The 23419-nt window shown below is 48.4% G+C and overlaps 1 pseudogene; it reads left to right on the forward strand.

Moving 5' to 3' along the window:
* Positions 1–23419, forward strand: part of LOC136510826 (probable transmembrane GTPase FZO-like, chloroplastic) — a 33720-nt pseudogene that overhangs the window by 5491 nt on the left and 4810 nt on the right.

A 23419-nucleotide genomic window follows, 5' to 3' on the forward strand; every position in this document is an offset into this window, starting at 1 on the left:
TGTAACCTCTAGGTTGGATTTCTTCAGTATGTCCAGCAGTGGAAGAAGAAAGTTGTATTTGTTCTGAACAAATTGGACCTCTATCGGAACAGCAATGAGGTTTGGTTGTAACGTCATTTCTGCACCATTGAAATCAAAGCAAGATTTATTTTGTTCCTAATTGCTTGTTTCTAATTCATTGCTTTGCTTCTCAATCTGATGTGTATAGCTTGAAGAAGCTACTGCATTTGTCAAGGAAAATGCAATGAAATTGCTTAATACAGAGGACATAACACTGTTTCCTGTATCTTCACGCTCTGCTCTGGAAGTCAAGCTTTCATATTCCAAAAGCAGTGACAGAAAGCATTCGAGGGAAGCTATGTTTAGTGATCCTAGATGGAGAAGCAGCAAATTTTGTGAACTTGAGGATTACTTGCTGAGTTTCTTAGATAGTTCAACGGAAAATGGAAAAGAGAGGGTCCTGCTGAAACTTAAAACACCAATAGGCATTGCAGATCGTTTGTTAACTTCATGTCAAAGACTCGTGAAACTAGAATATGAAAAGGCTGTTGAAGACTTAACATCCATCAAGGATCTTGTTTATGATGCAAACAATTATGCCATCAAACTTGAGTCCGATAGCAATTCTTGGCAGAACCAGATTTCATCTCTTGTAGGTGTTTCAAATACTACTTGTTCTTTTTTATTTGTTTATACAAATGTATTCCCTCTTTTACCAAAATATAAGTTGTGTTTCTCCTGCCTTCAATGCAAAATAGTGGTTAAATGCAACTTATGATACTGCCTATTTTTCTTGCTTGTAATACCTCTAATCCCAAATACAAGTCTGCTTCAGTGCACCAAATATAATAAGTCCATAACAACTCTAATGCATCTTTTTGTCTTATTCTTCCTTGTCTACCCTTACTTAGATGCACACTAATCAATGAAGTAAACTTGCCAGTTGCCACCCATCTTAACTCCAAGAATGATTGATGAGTAATATGATCATTGTACCCTCTCACCTTAATACTTGTGCCAGGTCCAGATGGACTTATATTTGGGATCGTTGGGAGTACTTTATATTTCTGTTGCTTGGACACCTCTTTTTTATTGTATTATTAATATATATTAACCAGTAGGGGGGCTACCCCTCCTGTTTCCTCCAAAAAGACATGTATAATAAACTGTTATGTACGGGCGCTCGTATACACGGCGTCGCAGGGCACGCGATGTGCGCCGCGCTGCCGAACGAGCTGCACGCCTGGGTCAGCAGGAGATTACGTCAAGTGGCTAAGTTTAGAAAGAGGAGAGTAATTGATTGTTTCCTTTTTGTTACATTCCCTTGATAGTCCTTAAGTTTAGGAAGTATGGTTGGGCCAGAGACCATATATTGTTGTAAACGCACATTGAAAGGGGAAGCAAGAATCATTCCATCTAATCTCCTATCTCTTCTCTCAAGCCACGAGCCAGGGGGCAAAACCCGGCGAGTGTGTCGCGGCGTGGGGGCATAACCCCGTCCTAGTTACCACGGAGCGCGACTACGAACTCCGCAGTCGAGGTCCGGCGTCCTTGCCGCACACGGCCCTTGACAACCTGGTATCCAGAGTCTCTCGATCCTCTTCCACCCACCAGCCCACCGCATCCTCATCATCCGTCGCGCCGCCCACCCGCAGCCGCCTGCCGTTCGCTCCTCCCACCACATCACCGCCAGACATGGGTGATCAACTCACCCTCGCCGATCTCATGGAGAAGCTGAACACCCTCACCACCGACATGGCCGCCATGAAGGTGAAGATGGAGGGTATCCAAGAGCGCGCCTACTCCTCGGAAACTAGCGGAGGTGGCCGCACCGAGGGGCCGAGGGACCTCGATCGTCCCCCCAAGTTTCAGAAGCTCGACTTCCCCCGCTACGACGGCAAGTCCGATCCCATGATCTTCATCAACAAGTGCGAGTCGTATTTCCGGCAGCAGCGCACCATGGCGGAGGAACGCGTCTGGATGGCTTCATATCAACTGGAAGGTGTCGCCCACATGTGGTTCATCCAGTTGCAAGAAGATGAAGGCACGCCGCCATGGGGACGCTTCAAGGAGCTCCTCAACTTGCGGTTTGGGCCCCATCTTCGTTCGGCGCCCCTCTTTGAGCTTTCCGAGTGCCGCCGCACGGGCTCCGTCGAGGACTACGCCAACCGTTTTCAAGAGCTCCTACCGCGCGCTGGTCGGCTCGATGAGAGCCAACGGGTGCAGCTCTTCACCGGGGGACTCCTGCCTGCCGCTCAGTCACGCCGTCCGCATCCACAACCCGGAGACCCTCAACGCGGCCATGAGTTTGGCGCGTCAGGTGGAGCTCATGGAGCTAGATCGGCTCCACCAAACCCCCCCTAGGCACGCGCCGCGCGCGGTGTTGCCGGCCCCTGCGGCTCGGCCGGCGTTGCCCGCTGGCCCGCCGGTCCTGGCACTTCCCGCCCCGGCACTACCGCCTCAACCCCCGGTGCTCCAGGCTCCTCCTCCCCGAGGTGCAGGGCCGCAGGCGAAGCGCCTCACCCCCGAGGAGCAGGCTGAACGTCGGCGCCTCGGCCTTTGCTATAACTGCAACGAGCCCTACTCCAGGGGCCACAACCGGGTCTGCCGTCGCATCTTCTATGTCCACGGTGTGGAACTCGACGCTGACGCAGAGGCTGACGCGCCGGCCGACCAGGAGGCGCCGCTGTTCTCCCTCCGGGCCGTAGCTGGTATGCCGATCTGTGATTCGATCTAGGTGCGCGTAACGGTGGGAGCCGCGACGTTCACCGCCCTCCTGGATACGGGCTCCACTCATAACTTCATCGCGGAGGCGGCAGCAGCCCGCACAGGCCTCGCCGTCCACTCCAGGCCACGCCTCTGTGCCACCGTGGCCAACGGCGAACGGATCGCCTGTCCCGGGGTCCTCCGCCGGGCACCGATCGCCATCGCCGGCGAGGCATTCTGCGTCGACCTCTATGTGATGCCGCTCGCCGGCTACGACGTCGTCCTCGGCACACAGTGGATGGTGACGTTGGGGAAAATGGTGTGGGACTTCACCACCCGAACCGTGGCCTTCACTCGCCATGGCCGCACCATCTGCTGGGAGGACGTCTCCGCGCGCCAGGAGCCGCGTCTCACCGCCGTCATGTCGTCCACGACCCTATTGGAAGAACTGTTGACCACTTTCGGTGGTCTCTTCACAGAGCCAGCCGGGCTGCCGCCACAGCGCGCGCGTGACCACAGCATCGTCCTCAAGCCGGGCGCGCTGCCGGTGGCTGTCAGGCCTTACAGATACCCGGCGGCCCACAAGGACGAATTGGAGCGCCAATGCGCCGCGATGATCGAGCAGGGCATCGTGCGGCGCAGCGACTCCGCGTTCTCGTCCCCGGTCCTCCTCGTCAAGAAACCGGACGGATCGTGGCGCTTCTGCGTCGACTATCGGGCGCTCAACGCGCTCACCGTCAAGGACGCGTTTCCCATACCAGTCGTCGACGAACTGCTGGACGAGCTCCATGGGGCGTGCTTCTTCACCAAGCTCGATCTGCGTTCGGGATATCACCAAGTCCGCATGCATCTGGCTGACATCCACAAGACGGCGTTCAGGACTCATGATGGCCTATACGAGTTCTTGGTCATGGCGTTCGGGCTGTGCAACGCCCCCGCCACGTTCCAAGCGCTGATGAACGACGTCCTTCGACCCTTCCTACGCCGCTTTGTGCTTGTGTTTTTTGACGACATTCTGATTTACAGTCGCACGTGGGCGGATCACCTACGCCACTTGCGCGTCGTCTTCGAGGCGCTCCAACAGCACCAGCTCTTCGTGAAGCGCTCCAAATGCGCGTTCGCGGCGTCGTCCGTCGCGTACCTCGGCCACGTGGTGTCGGCCGTGGGCGTCGCCATGGACCCGGCAAAGGTACAGGCGGTGCGGGACTGGCAGCAGCCTCGGTCCGCGCGAGCCGTGCGCGCCTTCCTGGGACTTGCCGGGTACTACCGGAAGTTCGTGCACAACTACGGCACCATCGCCGCGCCGCTCACCGCCCTGCTCAAGAAGGACGGGTTCGCCTGGTCGCCCGACGCGGCGGCTGCGTTCACCGCGCTCAAGGAGGCGGTCACCTCAGCACCGGTGCTCGCCATGCCGGATTTCTCCAAGCTGTTCGTCGTCGAGTGCGACGCGTCCTCGCACGGCTTCGGGGCGGTGCTGGTCCAGGACAGCCACCCGGTGGCCTTCTTCAGCCGGCCTGTGGCCCCCCGGCACCGAGCTCTCGCGGCGTATGAGCGCGAACTGATCGGCCTCGTCCAGGCCGTGCGCCACTGGAGGCCCTACCTTTGGGGGCGGCGTTTCGAGGTCAAGACCGATCATTACAGCCTCAAGTACTTGTTGGATCAGAGGCTGTCCACGATCCCCCAACATCACTGGGTCGGGAAGCTCCTCGGTTTCGACTTTACTGTGGAGTACAAGCCGGGGCGTACCAATGCCGTGGCGGACGCTCTGTCGCGCCGCGATACTCCTGACGAGGGCTCGGTGTTGGTGTTGTCCGGACCGCGCTTCGACTTCCTCGACCGCCTTCGCCAAGCTCAAGCCTCCGATCCGGCGTTGGTCGCCCTACAGGACGCCATCAGCAGCGGCTCCAAGTCACCGCCATGGACCCTCACCGACGGACTGGTTCACTACGGCGGCCGGCTGTACCTGCCGCCAGACTCGCCGCTGCTGCAGGAGCTGCTGCGGGCGGTCCATGAGGAGGGCCATGAGGGCGTCCAGCGCACGCTGCATCGACTCCGCCACGACTTCCACTTCCCTAACATGAAAACTGTGGTGCAGGACTTGGTGCGTGCGTGTACAGTGTGCCAGCGCAACAAGCCGGAACATCTCCACCCGGCCGGACTGTTGCTGCCACTTCCGGTGCCCTAGGGTGTGTGGTCGGACATCGCCATGGACTTCGTCGAGGCGCTGCCGCGCGTCCGGGGCAAGTCCGTCATCCTGACGGTCGTGGACCGCTTCAGCAAGTACGCGCACTTCATCCCCCTGGCGCACCCGTACTCGGCGGAGACTGTGGCCCAAGCATTCTTCGCCGAGATCGTCCGGCTGCACGGCATTCCGCAGTCCATCGTCTCCGATCACGACCCGGTGTTTACCTCCAACTTCTGGCGCGAGCTGCTGCGCTTGAGTGGCACCAAGCTGCAGATGACGACGGCGTTCCACCCACAGTCGGACGGGCAGTCGGAGGCCGCTAACAAATTAATCATCATGTACCTTCGATGCTTAACAGGTGATCGTCCACGTGACTGGCTACGCTGGCTTCCATGGGCGGAGTACGTCTTCAACACCGCCTTCCAGTCGTCGTTGCGCGACACGCCGTTCCGCGTCGTCTACGGCCGCTGATCCGCCATCCTTGCGCAACTATGCGCATGGTGACTCCAGGGTGCCGGCGGTGGCCCGCACGTTGGAGGAGCGCACCGAGTTCCTGGAGGACATCAAGGCACCGCCTCGAGCAGGCCCAGGCCATCCAGAAGCGCCACTACGACCGTCTCCACCGCGCGGTCACCTACCAGGCCGGTGACTGGGTCCTGCTTCGCCTGCGTCAGCGGCCTTCTGCATCCATGCCCCAAGCGTCGACTGGCAAGCTCAAGCCACGCTTTTACTGGGCCATACCTCGTCGTCGAGCTCATCAACGACGTCGCAGTCCACCTGGCCCTACCACCTCAAGCTCGCCTCCACGACGTCTTCCACGTTGGGCTGCTAAAAAAATTCCATGGCGCCCCACCGCAGGATCCACCAGCCCTTCCTCCGATTCGCCATGGCGCGATCGTTCCTGAGCCTGAGCGGGCGGTCAAGTTCCGCGTGGCGCGCGGCGTGCGCCAAGTCCTCATTCAGTGGAAGGGATCATCGCCAGCTTCATCAACCTGGGAGGATGTCGCCTCTTTCCGCGCCACATATCCCCAGTTTCAGCTCGAGGACGAGCTGTCTCTCGAGGAGGGGAGAGATGTTATGTACGGGCGCTCGTATACACGGCGTCGCAGGGCACGCGATGTGCGCCGCGCTGCCGAACGAGCTGCACGCCTGGGTCAGCAGGAGATTACGTCAAGTGGCTAAGTTTAGAAAGAGGAGAGTAATTGATTGTTTCCTTTTTGTTACATTCCCTTGATAGTCCTTAAGTTTAGGAAGTATGGTTGGGCCAGAGACCATATATTGCTGTAAACGCACATTGAAAGGGGAAGCAAGAATCATTCCATCTAATCTCCTATCTCTTCTCTCAAGCCACGAGCCAGGGGGCAAAACCCGGCGAGTGTGTCGCGGCGTGGGGGCATAACCCCGTCCTAGTTACCACGGAGCGTGACTACGAACTCCGCAGTCGAGGTCCGGCGTCCTTGCCGCTCACGGCCCTTGACATAAACAGTTAGTGCCCACACTAGACTTTCCAAGGGCAACTATGAGGATTTTTTGTCATTTTCGACATGCCTTTCCCATTAACTTTTGACCTTTTAAGTGTGCATATTGTTAGATACACATACACACTCTTCAACTTCTCATAAATGCATCTGTTGCCGACCTAGCATTGGTATTTGGTGAAAGTCCTTTTGAGTGCAATATGCTTAATACTCCTAGATTGAGAGATTGGTAACGTACTTACATCTTACTTCTTGCAGATTGAGAGAGCAAAAGGTCGAGCAGTTAAACTCATGGAATCTACACTTCAGCTGTCAAATATTGACCTTATTTTTACATACACTGTCAAAGGAAAAACAGGCAGTTCCACGGGAGCCACATCATTTGTTCAGAATGATATTCTGAGTCCAACCCTTGATGATGCTGTGGTATGTTTGCCATTGAACTTTCTTAGTTTTATCATATTATGATCCACATATGCTCTATTTGGACAAACGATTCTCGGAAGTGATCCCAAGTTAATTGTAACAACTCGTTTCACCTTGATTTCAACAAATCTTCCTATATCAAAACTTTTAGTGTTGACTGTTGGAACTTAGGGACCTGAGGGAGTAGGAGTGGGAGATGTGAGGCCTGGGCTTGAAACCCCGGCGACGAACTGGTGGCGCCATGCTCGGCGCCTGGCTGGAAGCTCGATGACAATGGAAGACCGTGAACAGTAACGCCCGAGGGCCCAAGGTGAGATAAACTCAATCTCAGGCTTATCTTTATTCCTCTTGATTGTTTGACACTTATAACCAACTCAATAACCAACCTCTCCTAAATCTAAGGGCTAACAACTTAACTTAACAGAGTCCAACTGAAATAGCTCTCCTCCTAACTAATCTCCTATTGAACCGGCTGGAGCCCAGCCTGGCTCCCATGCCTGGTTCTGGCTGCCGCACCTCTGGTGCAAGGCCCAACTCCCTAGCCACTCGTCTTGTTTCGACGGTGGTATACCCTTCCTACCGTAACATCACTCCCCCCCTCGACGAACAGCTCGTCCTCGAGCTGGAAGGCGGGGAACTCAGCACGGAACTCGTCCAGTGGCTCCTAGGTGGCTTCATCTTCAGGCAAGGCCGCCCATTGGATCAACACATGCCAAACGCCCCGCCGAAGCAGGGCACGCAGAGCGCGTGCCGGTTGCTGGAGGCGACGGCCGTGGCGCAGTGGAGGAAGGGCCAGGGGCGTTGCTGGAGGAGTCCCCCGGAATGGCTTGAGGACGCCAACATGAAAGACGTTGTGGACGCGCGCTCCCTCTGGCAGCAACAGCCGGTACGCGACCTGACCAATGCGCTCGGCCACTTGGAACGGGCCAGCGAACCGTGGCCCGAGCTTGCCCCGCTGTCCTGGCAGTAGCGACTGCACCGGCCGATGAAGAATGCGGAGCCACACCCAATCACCCACCGCAAACTCCAAGGGGCAATGGTGGCCGTCGTAGTAGCGCTTAGCATACTCTTGGGCTTGGAGAAGGCGTTCACGCACCTCAGCCAGGAAGGTGTCGCGATCCTAGAGAAGCGCGTCGACTATGTCGGTGCGTGCTGTACCTGCAGTATAGGGAATTAAGGCAGGCGGAGGCCGGCCGTAAACAACTTGAAACGGCGAAGTCCGCAAGGAAGTGTGGTAGGACGTGTTGTAGCAGTATTCGGCCCAGGGAAGCCACTCCAACCAAGCACGGGGACGGTCGCCGGTGATGCAGCGCAAATACATGGCAATGGTCTTGTTGACTGCTTCGGACTGGCCATCAGTTTGTGGGTGGAACGCTGTACTGAGGCGAAGCTTGACCCCTGCCAACTTGAATAGATCCCGCCACACATTGCCAATGAACACGGGGTCCCGATTGCTGACAATGGAGTTGGGGAACCCGTGCAGGCGAACGATGGCCTCGAAGAATGCCTTGGCGACCGAAGCCGCGGTATACGGATGACTGAGCACGATGAAGTGTGCATGCTTGGAGAATCGATCGACCACTGTTAAGATGACGCTCTTGCCATTAACACGCGGCAGTCCTTCGATGAAGTCGAGCGAGATGTCAGACCACACCTGTGATGGTACCTCCAGGGGCTGCAGCAACCCCGCCGGCCGAAGGGAGTCCACCTTGTTCTTCTGGCAGACGGCGCAGGCTTGCACAAAGTCGCGCACCTGTGCCCGACCACCCTCAACGTAGAACTGGGCACGCAAGCGGTGGAGAGTCTTCTGGATACCCTCATGCCCAACCGAGTGGGCAAGTTCCAGCACAGCGGGTAGCAGCGCCGACTGCACCGGGACGAAGACGCGGGTGCCGTGGAGGATGAGACCGTCCACGACGCGCCAAGGGGCGCCGCGGTCAGCGGCTATGGAGTCCCACAGTGCGCGCAGGGCTGTGTCCTCCTGGAGCTCACTGCGGAGGTTGTCGAAGAGGGCGAAGGATGGTCCGGACAAGGCGTGAAGATGATCAGCAACCTCGTCACGCCGGGACAGCGCGTCGGCCACCACATTCAGGCGCCCCGGCCGAAATTCGACGGCGAAGTCGTAGCCGAACAGCTTGGAAACCCACTGATGTTGAGGCATGGTGGAGAGGCGCTAGTCGAGAAGGAATTTGAGCGCATAGTGATCCGTGCGCACGACGAAGTGACGCCCCCAAAGATATGGCCTCCAGTGCCGAACAGCTTGTACCAATCCAATGAGTTCCCGCTCGTACGCAGCGAGCTTCATGTGCCTTGGCGAGAACGGCCTGCTGAAGAATGCGATAGCGCCCGTGCCCTGGTGCAGTACAGCGCCAAAACATGATCCAGACGCATCGCAATCCACCATGAAGGGTAACTCAAAGTCCGGCAATTGGAGAATCGGGGCCGCAGTCAGTGCTTGTTTCAACGCCGTGAATGCTGATGCTGCCGCCTCAGACCACAGAAAGGCGTCCTTGCGCAGGAGCTGCGTGAGAGGCGCAGCTATGGCTCCAAAATCCCTGATGAAGCGGCGGTAGTAGCCCGCTAAGCCGAGGAAGCCCCGGAGACCCCGCGCTGAGGGCGGCTGAGGCCACGACGTCACCGCCTCCACCTTTGATGGGTCCATGGCCACCCCACCAGCGGAGATGACGTGGCCCAGGTACGCAACGGAGGGTGCGGCGAACGAACACTTGCTGCGCTTGATGCGCAACTGCTGTTCCCACAACACTGTGAGGACGGCCTTGACATGCTGGAGGTGCGACGTCCACGAAGGGCTGTAGATTAGAATGTCATCGAAGAAAACCAAGATGAATTTACGGAGGTAGGCCCGAAGGACCGTGTTCATGAGGCTCTGGAATGTCGCCGGCGCGTTGGTCAGGCCGAAGGGCATGACCAAAAATTCGAAGTGGCCATGATGTGTGCGAAAGGCCGTCTTCTCAACGTCATCAGCGTGCATCCGGACTTGATGGTAGCCCGAACGGAGATCCAATTTGGTGAAGAATTTGGCGCCTTTGAGTTCAACCAGGAGCTCCTCAACCACTGGAATGGGGAACTTGTCCTTGACTGTTTTGTCGTTGAGGGCGCGGTAATCCACACAAAAGCGCCAAGAGGAGTCCGGTTTCTTGACCAGCAACACCGGTGCTGAAAATGCCGACGTACTTGGCCGAATTATTCCCTGGGACAGCATAGCAGCACACTGTGACTCGAGCTCCTCTTTCTGGAGCTGTGGGTATCTGTAGGGGCGAACTACTACCGGTGCCGTGTTGGGCTGCAGGTGTATGCGGTGATCACAGGCACGGACCGGTGGCAAGCCCTTGGGTTCAGCGAAGAGGTCTTCGAAAGATTGTAGTAGGCGCTCCATCAGAGCTGGCCCATCTTGGCGAAGGGCATGGAGGCGCTGAGTTGATTGGACATCATGCCGTGTCGAGCCGATGCCGCGCCAGAACACGCGGCGGCCTTCACGTGAAAACGCCATACTGTGGCAGAACCTCCTAAGGAATCGGGCCCACATGCACCTATTGTTGTCTTAACAGACCTCGGATAGCGTACACGAGTTCCCAACAACTCAACAGGTCTGTCGGGTGTCCTCGGGAAACCCGAATCATCCACGATTCTCTTTTCAAACAGGATCCCAATCACAGTCATTGCAGATTACAACAGTTTATTCAAATATATACCAGAGTAAAAGATAGCGGAAGTCTTAAGATAACATAATTACAAACCAGTTGTTTTCAAACTTACAATACCATAAGTGTTATACAACCATAGTAGCGGGATAATATTACATTAACTTTATTTATCATACAAACTAGTGCCTTGTCCAAAGGCCATTCATTACTCCTCATCATCATCGTTGACTTCAAACACTGACATGCAGCAGGGACCAAAACAAGCCTGCGCATGCGACTCACCTGCAACAAGGGTTAACAAACCCTGAGTACAAAGGTACTCAACAAGACTAACCCGACGTAACGGGGTGTAAGACTTTAGAGATGCAGGGATTTTGGGGCAAGGTAAGGATGTAGCAAGATTCAAAAGTTCTTTGCCAAAAGCTTACTATCCTTCATTCTATTTTCAAGTTTACCACTAAGTTCTTTTAGTTCATTATCTCAACTAAATATACATTTCCCATATTCCATTCCTTCTCATTCCATTCTTTTTCTCATATTTTAGTAATTCACCAGTACTACATTGCTTCTGTAATGAATCGAGTCTCCATATCCGCGGAGCACCGGCAATTCGAATTGATTCAAGTCCCAGCTGGGGATTCCTTATCACACGACATATGTAGAACTTAATCTTGCATATATCAACCTTGCTACCGGATACTCCTATACTAAGCCGTCTCCACGCCACCCGAGAGCACAGCACACCTCAAATCCGGCCACATTCCAGCCACGAGGGTACACGCTACTCCCGTCATCTCTCCACTCCCAGTGCGCGGGCATTCGTCTTAGTATCGGATTAGCCGAAGTAGGCTTACCGGAGTATGTGACCAGTACTACAAAGTGTCTCGTTCAGAAGATCCACAATGAGTGGCCTTTAAGCGACATAGTCGGCAACATTACCCACAATTCAAAATAAGTCACCCGACTAGTCTCTAGTTCATTCAACCTTCTTTCTTTCTTCGGCCAGTATGTCATCTTTGATTGTATCAAAACTTTTACTTTGAAAGCCTACCATAAAGCATACTAAGCAATCTACGCCTTTATAAATGAAAACATCTTCAAGGATGGTAAACGAGTAACAAGGTAGGTAATGCATCAAGTAGGTAATATTTGAATTGATCAACTTAATGCAATAAGTAACATAGGTGATAAACTTTTCAAAGTAACAAGGTAATGGCTTAATGCATAAACCGGGGCTTGCCTTCGTTGACGATTTCCGGTTCCGGATTAGTACCACAATTATCAAATCCTGTGACAACCGGGGATTCTTCCAGAACTTGCTCAACTAGAATCGTTTCGTTCTCGGGTTCTACACGAAATAATAACATATGCTTTAACATGATGATAATGTAAACATGATGCTTTCACGGCACATGAAATGTAAAAACACCCGCAACCGATTTGATTTCGCGGTACAGTTGCAAGCCAACAAAACCAACCTGTAACCCTATCATTAAGAACCACACATGTGATTTGACCTAATGGATCTTGGAACTCTACTAGTCACAAAACATGACCAAAACAAGATCCAACACTAATCAACACTTAGGGTTTTGACAAGTTAACTTGTTAATGACTTTTGTTATCACACGAAATGTCATTAAGCTTTACTAATTACAAATTAGATATTAGTTCAAATACTAGTTAAGGTACTAAGGATCATTATAAGTTAATGACCCAAGGTCAACAATCAAATCTAAAGTCAAACAAATCCTAATTGATTAAACATTAATTAAATGAATAATTAATTAAATAATTAAGTCTACATTAGGTATAAAATAAACTTTGTCCAATTAATCTCAAATTTTTATGTAAGCTTCCTCATGACAAATTAGTGTACCAAAATAAATTTCATAATTTTTGGAGTTATATAGTGACTTACAAAAATCATGGAAATTGCATTTTTCAATTAATGGACTGAATATTTGAACATTCAAAATTTATCCAAATTTCAAATTTCAAATTTTTAAATCATACTAGAACATGTACAGAAGCTACACAAAAATTTTCAGAATTTTTGGATGTGTAAATAAATTCCTACAAAATTGCAAAAATTGCTGCACTATTCAAAATCAGAAAATAACCAAAGCTTACTATTCTTCTTCCTCAGCCTCACTGACAGCCTGACCCCACGCGTCAGCGACAGTGGGCAAGTCGCGGCGGCGCGGCCAGCTCTGGCCAGCAAAATGCGCCGGTGGTGACTCTCCGGCGACACGGACTGCTCCTACATGATCTACACCAAGTCGCGCATCTATCCCAAGCCTCAGAACAGAAAAGGACACACCGGATGGAACTCGACGCCGGCCATGGCGGCTCGAACCCGACGGCGGTCGATGTAACTAGGGCTACGGCGCGGTAGAGTCAAAGGAAGAGTGAGCAACACGCTCAGGAGCTCACAGTGATCACGATGATGTGCTTGGAGCAGTCGGAGATGGTCTGGAGCAGCCTGGCCACGGTGAGGGCAGTCGCGGCGGAGCTTTGACCGGTCACGGGGAAGACGGGTTGCGCCGGACGATTCCGGCCAACACCAGCGACGAGAGCAAGTCGAGGAGGAGCGCAAGACCAATGCGATCACGTTGACGTAGCTGGGAACGGCTGACGCGGCTCGACGAGGCCTACGGCGAGCGGCGGAGCTATACGGTGGCGGAGCAGAGCAGAGGGGAAAACGATGACGACGGCGGCGACGGTGGCTATTTATAGCCGGGATGAGCTCGCCCGGCTGCGACAGCGCACGACGGAGACGCCACGGTGACGGTGACGTGCCTGCACGCGGGAAAGCGGCGAAATTTGATCGGCGGTGACCCCCCCGCGTGGCGCCGGCGGCAAGCAGTGAGGTGGAGATGATTTTTGAAATAATTACAGAACTGCCACTGCATTCATTTCTCAAATTACTCAGAAATTTTCTAAAGAAGTTGAAAATCTCCAAAAATGAAAGTTGTTCAATTTTTTAAGTACTACAACTTTGGTTTAAGAAACATTTTCAAATTCTGCCTCCATTTTGAAATTCAAATTTGGGGTACATTTAAAGATTTGAATCATTTCAAAATTACTCCAAATTTTATATGTAAACTTGAAAAACTTTGAATACCAAAGTTGATCTTCATAAAATAATCTCCAACTTTGCTTTTTGCCTCAACCCCAAATTCCTCATGGATTTTGAATTAATTAAAAGGGGCAAAAAGGACTTTTATGATTTGAATGTGAATTCAAATTTGATTTGTCTTCCTTTTACTTAAATTTTGATTTTTGACCAGTAACATGGCCCATTAGGGTTATTTGAGTCAAATGACACATGGTCTCACATGATCACATGAAATTTGACCCTTGTGGTCATGATCTTTGTTTAAGGTTTTTGAAACCCATCACATGAAATAACAACATTATGAAATAAACCTTATTTAGTGAATGCATTCAAAACTTTATACTATATGAATGCTTTGCAATGCACATGATGACATGTCAAATTTTAGTATTAGGTCAAAACACCAGAGGTGTTACAACCCTTCCCCCTTAAAGAAATCTCGTCCCGAGATTTAAAACTTAAGGCTAAGTAATGGAAAAGGAAATGTGTCAAGCTAACACTTTAAAACTTTATTCAAAAAGGCGAGCGAGGGGGTTTTTCCATTCTGCTGACAAACGAGACAAGTTACAATATAGACAAGGTATTGCAACTAGATAGAAGCGAAGAAGTCAGGAAAATTCTCTTCTAAGTAATCCTCGGACTCCCAAGTAGCTTCATCTTCAGTGTGTTGATTCCATTGTACTTTGTAGAACTTGATCGTACTTCTCCGAGTGACTCGATCTTTCTGATCTAAGACTCTAATGGGGTACTCAGCATAAGTCAAATCAGGTTCTAGTTCTACACCACCAAAGTCGATTTCCTGGTCAGGTACTTGAAGACACTTCTTTAACTGAGATACATGAAAGATATCATGCACCGCTGACATGTGATCTGGGAGTTTGACGCGATAGGCGACTGGTCCACATCGTTGTTGGATCTGAAAAGGACCGACATAACGGGGCGCCAACTTTCCCCGAATCCCAAAACGATGAACTCCTTTCATCGGTGATACCTTGAGGTAGACATAATCTCCCACTTTGAATTCTAGCGGTCGTCTCCTCTTATCAGCATAGCTTTTCTGTCTAGATTGAGCTACCTTCATATTGGCTTGTATGAGTTTAACTTTCTCTTCAGCTTCCTTGACCACATCTGGTCCAAAGAACCAACGTTCTCCAGCTTCTGACCAATTTAAAGGTGTTTGGCACCTACGGCCATACAGTGCTTCGAACGGTGACATTTTAATGCTCTCTTGATGGCTGTTGTTATATGAAAATTCAGCTAAGGAAAGACATTCATCCCATTTAGTACCAAAGGAAAGAACACATGCTCTTAACATATCTTCAAGAATTTGATTTACCCTTTCAGTCTGTCCGTCTGTTTGCGGATGATAAGCAGAACTACGGATAAGTTTAGTTCCTAAAGACTCATGTAAACTTTTCCAAAACTTGGATATGAACAATGATCCTCTGTCAGAGACAATGGTCTTGGGTGCCCCATGCAGACTGAAAATTCTATTAAGATAAAGCTTTGCATACTGCTCCGCTCGATATTTATCTCTGACTGGTAAGAAATGAGCTATCTTGGTTAGACGATCAACAATAACCCATATTGAATTGTAGCCTGCAGATGTCCTAGGCAATCCCACGATAAAGTCCATACAAATATCTTCCCACTTCCAAGATGGAACTGGCAACGAATGTAATGGACCTGCAGTCTTCATATGAACTGCTTTGACTCTCTGGCAAACATCACACTTGGCCACATATTGAGCTATTTCTATTTTCATTTTGGTCCACCAATATCTCTTTCTCAGATCATGATACATTTTGTTGCTACCCGGATGAATGGAGTATCTTGTAGAATGAGCTTCATCGAGAATCTGCTTTCGCAGCTCTGGATTTTTGGGTATTACCAACCTATCCTTGAACCATACGACATCTGATTCATCAATCTTGAAACATGTTGGTTTTCCAGATCTGACTTTATCCTTAATATGGGCTATGCCCTTACTTTTCTGTTGAGCAGCAATGATCTGATCTTTGATAGTGGACTCAACTACAATACTGGACAGGTAACCTTGTTCTATGATTTGTAAATTCAGATGCTCCATCTCTTGACACAATGTTCGCTGCATAGGTTCTACAATTAGGCAATGACAATGACTCTTGCGACTCAGGGCATCGGCAACCACATTAGCCTTGCCCGGATGATAATGCACTTCTAAGTCATAATCTTTGATAAGTTCTAACCATCTCCTTTGCCTCATATTCAGTTCTGACTGAGTGAAGATGTATTTCAGACTCTTGTGATCCGTATAGATATGACATATATTGCCCAATAAATAATGTCGCCAAATCTTGAGTGAATGGACAACCGCAGCTAATTCAAGATCATGGGTGGGATAATGTTCTTCGTGCTTCTTGAGTTGTCTGGAAGCATATGCTATGACTCTGCGTTCTTGCATAAGAACACAGCCAATACCAATTCCAGATGCATCACAATAGATATCAAATGGCCTCTCGATATCAGGTTGTGCTAATACTGGTGCAGTTGTCAGCAACTTCTTCAATGTCTGAAAGGCCTCTTCACATTCTTTCGACCATACAAACTTTGTTTGATTTTTCAACAGTCCAGTAATTGACTTCGCAATTCTGGAGAAGTCAGGGATAAACCGACGGTAATACCCTGCCAACCCCAGGAAACTACGAACTTGATGAACAGTTGTAGGTGCTTTCCAATTAAGGACTTCTTCTACCTTGCTCGGATCAACAGCTATACCTTCAGCAGATAGCACATGACCCAGAAATTGTACTTCCTCCAACCAAAATGCACATTTGCTGAATTTGGCATATAGTTGGTGATCTCTTAATCTTTGTAGAACAATACGGAGATGTTCCGCATGTTCCTCTTTGCTCTTAGAGTAGATAAGAATGTCATCAATAAACACCACGACAAACTTATCCAACTCAGGCATGAAAACTGAGTTCATCAGGTACATGAAATGAGCCGGGGCATTGGTCAGCCCAAAAGACATGACTAAATACTCATATAGTCCATATCGGGTAGTAAACGCTGTCTTTGGCACATCTTCATGTCTGATCTTAATCTGGTGGTAGCCTGATCTTAAGTCTATCTTTGAGAATACCTTAGCTCCCGCAAGTTGATCAAAAAGTAAATCGATTCGGGGTAAGGGATATTTGTTCTTGATGGTGACTTCATTTAATGGCCTATAGTCAACACATAACCTTAAGGTTTGGTCCTTCTTCTTCACAAAAATAGCAGGACATCCCCAAGGTGATGAACTGGGTTGAATGAAACCCTTGTCTAACAACTCTTGTAGTTGCATTTTTAATTCTGCTAATTCTTTCGGTGACATCCTATATGCTCTTCTGGACACTGGTGCTGTCCCTGGTTTCAGATCAATTCTGAACTCTACGTCTCGGTCTGGTGGCAGACCAGGCAAGTCATCGGGAAAGACATCCGTAAACTCACATACCACTGAAATTTCCTCGGCTCCTTCAACAATAGTTGCACAAACTGTCTCCACTGTACTCTTAGGAAAAGGAAGTTGGATAAGAAGTTGGGTTTTGCTGTCAGGTGCATTTACCCTTATTGTTCTATGTAGGACATCTATGATAGCCCCGTGTTGAGTTAGCCAGTTCATACCAAGGATCACATCTATATCTTGATCCTTTAATATCAGCATATTGGTAGGGAACTCATAACCTCCCAAATCAATAGGTACATGCTGAACTACCTCCCTTGTACAGATTCGCCCCCCAGGCGACTGTATATGATAGGGTTCTTTTGTTTCCCCAATAGCTATCCCATGCTTTACAACAAATGTACGGTTGATGAATGTATGGGATGCACCAGAATCAAATAAGGTAATTGCAGGATGCTTAGCAATGGGAAACATACCCATCATAACTGGTTCTCCTTCTGGAATAGATTCCACTTGCGTATAGAATACCCTTCTAGTTTTCTTCTCAGCCGGACCCTTTTGATGGTTCTGAGCATTGCCCTTGTACTGATTTTGAGCTTGATTAACAGGGGCTTTGGTTGCATCAGGATTGTTCTTCCTAGGATACGGACATTCTCGGGAAAAATGCCCAGGTTTACCACAATTATAGCATGGAAAATTATGATTCTGGGAAGTAACATTGCGGTTTGCATTATTTGTATTGTTCTGCTGCTGCGGTGCTTGATATGTATAAGGTGTATTAGTTGCAGGGCGAATGAAGATTTGCTGCCTGCTTTGGCCTTGTTGTGGGCGGAATGGCGTACGGCCATGATTCTGAGGATGGTATACTATCTTCTGACGCTTGCCACTTGATGATCCGGAAGCAAATATTTTCTTCTTCTTCGCCTCCTTGTGTCGGCGGTAATTTTCTTCCGAAGCGATAGCAATGTTGATTGTTTCATGGTAAGTTGCATTACCACAGGCTGTCATCATTGTCTGAAGTTTAGTGTTCAAGCCTCGAAGAAAATGATTCTTTTTCTTCCTGTCCGTATTGACATACTCAATAGCATACTGAGACAGGTGGTTGAAACGGCCAACATAATGTATCACCGGGTGCTCCCCTTGCTTAAGAGCCAAGAACTCTTCCAGCTTCATGGTCATCACACCGTCTGGAATATAATGTGCCCTGAAGGCATCCTTGAACTCCCTCCAGTTGATTTGGTGACCAACGGGCTGTACTGCTACCAAATTTGCCCACCAAGCACCAGCAGCTCCTCGGAGTTGCTGTGCCGCAAACCTTGGTTTTTGAACCTCAGTACAGTGGATTAGCTTGAACTTTTGCTCTATTGTCCTAAGCCAATCATCAGCTTCTAAAGGTTCGTCTGCCTTTGAGAACACAGGCGGACGTGTGTCAGTAAAATCCACATAGGTTGACTCGTCGTTTCCATTATTACGACGGCCACGATTAGGGTATGGTGCCTGCTGGTTCTGCGCCAACTCCCTTAACAGCCTGGCATTCTCTGCCGTTGCATTGACGAGTGCAGCTATGGCATCTGCCATAGTCGAGGGCATTGGTGGAGGATTTGGGCACTCATCATCATCATGCGAGCCACTAGCACCAGTTCGGGTGATAGGACGAAGCATCTGTTAGAGAAACACATTTACTTACATTATTCTTTATTGAAAGCTTTTAAAAGGTTGCATGCTACAAAGGGTTCTTATTTAAACTATAGGTCTTGTATCCCACAAGACAACCCTGGTTCTCTAGGAAAGCAGTAAAGGAACTACTACTACTCCAAGTTTTCAGTCTTCGGCATTCGTGCCCGTATCAGATGAAACCTCATCTTCATCTGAGAAGTACACTAACTCCTCAGGGTCCTCCTCCTCTTCTTCATTCTCGACTTCTCCTGGAGCTACAATCATTTCTTCATCGGTAACTTCACCATCCCCATGAGGAGGATGAAGTTGAGCATACATCATATGGACATTTTCATGAAGGATGGCATTGTCCATCTCCAGGTCCTCTACGTAGAACTCCAACTCATTGACGCGTTCATTGGCCGCATCTTCTCGTGTCCAGGCTTCATTCCGCAGCTCCATGGTCATGGTGATACCCCTTTGCAATTCCGCCAGTTTTTCTTGATCTTTAGCATGAGCTCGACGAAGAGTGTTGAGCTCCTTGTTAAGGTTCTCGACGTTGACGGGGTTGCTTGAAGATCCTTCCTCTTCTGGGTTCTTGGAACTTCCTTCACCAAGCTCGTGATTTCTTGGTGCCATTTGGTGACGAGGGACTCCATGAGGTCCGGTGGACTTGCGTGCGGTTTTCTTGGTCTTTGCCATAGCCTGAAGAATTTAGGATAGGACTATAAGAATAGCTTGAGGATAACGGGGTTAGCAAGAATGGGATTGATATTACTTACCCAACCACTATTAAGGGGAATTATTATGCAATGTGCTCAAGCATGATGCATGAATCGATCTTACGAATCTAAGTACAAAAGATTAATATAATCATAAGTACTAGATTTTCATAATACTTAGGACAACCTAATCATATTATCCGCCACCAACTTTTCAAATAAGTCAGGATTGAGCCTAGATCAAAGGTAAGAAGAAAGAAATTGAACTTTCAAAATATCATGTTTACTTTCATTGATCCAAATCATTTTGAAGGTTTTTCCAAAGTAACCTACAATGATCTTAGATGGGAACTGCTCTGATACCAGCTGTGGCAGAACCTCCTAAGGAATCGGGCCCACATGCACCTATCGTTGTCTTAACAGACCTCGGATAGCGTACACGAGTTCCCAACAACTCAACAGGTCTGTCGGGTGTCCTCGGGAAACCCGAATCATCCACGATTCTCTTTTCAAACAGGATCCCAATCACAGTCATTGCAGATTACAACAGTTTATTCAAATATATACCAGAGTAAAAGATAGCGGAAGTCTTAAGATAACATAATTACAAACCAGTTGTTTTCAAACTTACAATACCATAAGTGTTATACAACCATAGTAGCGGGATAATATTACATTAACTTTATTTATCATACAAACTAGTGCCTTGTCCAAAGGCCATTCATTACTCCTCATCATCATCGTTGACTTCAAACACTGACATGCAGCAGGGACCAAAACAAGCCTGCGCATGCGACTCACCTGCAACAAGGGTTAACAAACCCTGAGTACAAAGGTACTCAACAAGACTAACCCGACGTAACGGGGTGTAAGACTTTAGAGATGCAGGGATTTTGGGGCAAGGTAAGGATGTAGCAAGATTCAAAAGTTCTTTGCCAAAAGCTTACTATCCTTCATTCTATTTTCAAGTTTACCACTAAGTTCTTTTAGTTCATTATCTCAACTAAATATACATTTCCCATATTCCATTCCTTCTCATTCCATTCTTTTTCTCATATTTTAGTAATTCACCAGTACTACATTGCTTCTGTAATGAATCGAGTCTCCATATCCGCAGAGCACCGGCAATTCGAATTGATTCAAGTCCCAGCTGGGGATTCCTTATCACACGACATATGTAGAACTTAATCTTGCATATATCAACCTTGCTACCGGATACTCCTATACTAAGCCGTCTCCACGCCACCCGAGAGCACAGCACACCTCAAATCCGGCCACATTCCAGCCACGAGGGTACACGCTACTCCCGCCATCTCTCCACTCCCAGTGCGCGGGCATTCGTCTTAGTATCGGATTAGCCGAAGTAGGCTTACCGGAGTATGTGACCAGTACTACAAAGTGTCTCGTTCAGAAGATCCACAATGAGTGGCCTTTAAGCGACATAGTCGGCAACATTACCCACAATTCAAGATAAGTCACCCGACTAGTCTCTAGTTCATTCAACCTTCTTTCTTTCTTCGGCCAGTATGCCATCTTTGATTGTATCAAAACTTTTACTTTGAAAGCCTACCATAAAGCATACTAAGCAATCTACGCCTTTATAAATGAAAACATCTTCAAGGATGGTAAACGAGTAACAAGGTAGGTAATGCATCAAGTAGGTAATATTTGAATTGATCAACTTAATGCAATAAGTAACATAGGTGATAAACTTTTCAAAGTAACAAGGTAATGGCTTAATGCATAAACCGGGGCTTGCCTTCGTTGACGATTTCCGGTTCTGGATTAGTACCACAATTATCGAATCCCGTGACAACCGGGGATTCTTCCAGAACTTGCTCAACTAGAATCGTTTCGTTCTCGGGTTCTACACGAAATAATAACATATGCTTTAACATGATGATAATGTAAACATGATGCTTTCACGGCACATGAAATATAAAAACACCCGCAACCGATTTGATTTCGCGGTACAGTTGCAAGCCAACAAAACCAACCTGTAACCCTATCATTAAGAACCACACATGTGATTTGACCTAATGGATCTTGGAACTCTACTAGTCACAAAACATGACCAAAACAAGATCCAACACTAATCAACACTTAGGGTTTCGACAAGTTAACTTGTTAATGACTTTTGTTATCACACGAAATGTCATTAAGCTTTACTAATTACAAATTAGATATTAGTTCAAATACTAGTTAAGGTACTAAGGATCATTATAAGTTAATGACCCAAGGTCAACAATCAAATCTAAAGTCAAACAAATCCTAATTGATTAAACATTAATTAAATGAATAATTAATTAAATAATTAAGTCTACATTAGGTATAAAATAAACTTTGTCCAATTAATCTCAAATTTTTATGTAAGCTTCCTCATGACAAATTAGTGTACCAAAATAAATTTCATAATTTTTGGAGTTATATAGTGATTTACAAAAATCATGGAAATTGCATTTTTCAATTAATGGACTGAATATTTGAACATTCAAAATTTATCCAAATTTCAAATTTCAAATTTTTAAATCATACTAGAACATGTACAGAAGCTACACAAAAATTTTTAGAATTTTTGGATGTGTAAATAAATTCCTACAAAATTGCAAAAATTGCTGCACTATTCAAAATCAGAAAATAACCAAAGCTTACTATTCTTCTTCCTCAGCATCACTGACAGCCTGACCCCACGCGTCAGCGACAGTGGGCAAGTCGCGGCGGCGCGGCCAGCTCCGGCCAGCAAAATGCGCCGGTGGTGACTCTCCGGCGACACGGACTGCTCCTACATGATCTACACCAAGTCGCGCATCTATCCCAAGCCTCAGAACAGAAAAGGACACACCGGATGGAACTCGACGCCGGCCATGGCGGCTCGGACCCGACGGCGGTCGATGTAACTAGGGCTACGGCGCGGTAGAGTCAAAGGAAGAGTGAGCAACACGCTCAGGAGCTCACAGTGATCACGATGATGTGCTTGGAGCAGTCGGAGATGGTCTGGAGCAGCCTGGCCACGGTGAGGGCAGTCGCGGCGGAGCTCTGACCGGTCACGGGGAAGACGGGTTGCGCCGGACGATTCCGGCCAACACCAGCGACGAGAGCAAGTCGAGGAGGAGCGCAAGACCAATGCGATCACGTTGACGTAGCTGGGAACGGCTGACGCGGCTCGACGAGGCCTACGGCGAGCGGCGGAGCTATACGGTGGCGGAGCAGAGCAGAGGGGAAAACGATGACGACGGCGGCGACGGTGGCTATTTATAGCCGGGATGAGCTCGCCCGGCTGCGACAGCGCACGACGGAGACGCCACGGCGACGGTGACGTGCCTGCACGCGGGAAAGCGGCGAAATTTGATCGGCGGTGACCCCCCCGCGTGGCGCCGGCGGCAAGCAGTGAGGTGGAGATGATTTTTGAAATAATTACAGAACTACCACTGCATTCATTTCTCAAATTACTCAGAAATTTTCTAAAGAAGTTGAAAATCTCCAAAAATGAAAGTTGTTCAATTTTTTAAGTACTACAACTTTGGTTTAAGAAACATTTTCAAATTCTGCCTCCATTTTGAAATTCAAATTTGGGGTACATTTAAAGATTTGAATCATTTCAAAATTACTCCAAATTTTATATGTAAACTTGAAAAACTTTGAATACCAAAGTTGATCTTCATAAAATAATCTCCAACTTTGCTTTTTGCCTCAACCCCAAATTCCTCATGGATTTTGAATTAATTAAAAGGGGCAAAAATGACTTTTATGATTTGAATGTGAATTCAAATTTGATTTGTCTTCCTTTTACTTAAATTTTGATTTTTGACCAGTAACATGGCCCATTAGGGTTATTTGAGTCAAATGACACATGGTCTCACATGATCACATGAAATTTGACCCTTGTGGTCATGATCTTTGTTTAAGGTTTTTGAAACCCATCACATGAAATAACAACATTATGAAATAAACCTTATTTAGTGAATGCATTCAAAACTTTATACTATATGAATGCTTTGCAATGCACATGATGACATGTCAAATTTTAGTATTAGGT

The sequence above is a fragment of the Miscanthus floridulus genome, chromosome 16, assembly GCF_019320115.1.
Source record: "Miscanthus floridulus cultivar M001 chromosome 16, ASM1932011v1, whole genome shotgun sequence".
In the NCBI taxonomy this organism is placed as follows: Eukaryota; Viridiplantae; Streptophyta; class Magnoliopsida; order Poales; family Poaceae; genus Miscanthus; species Miscanthus floridulus.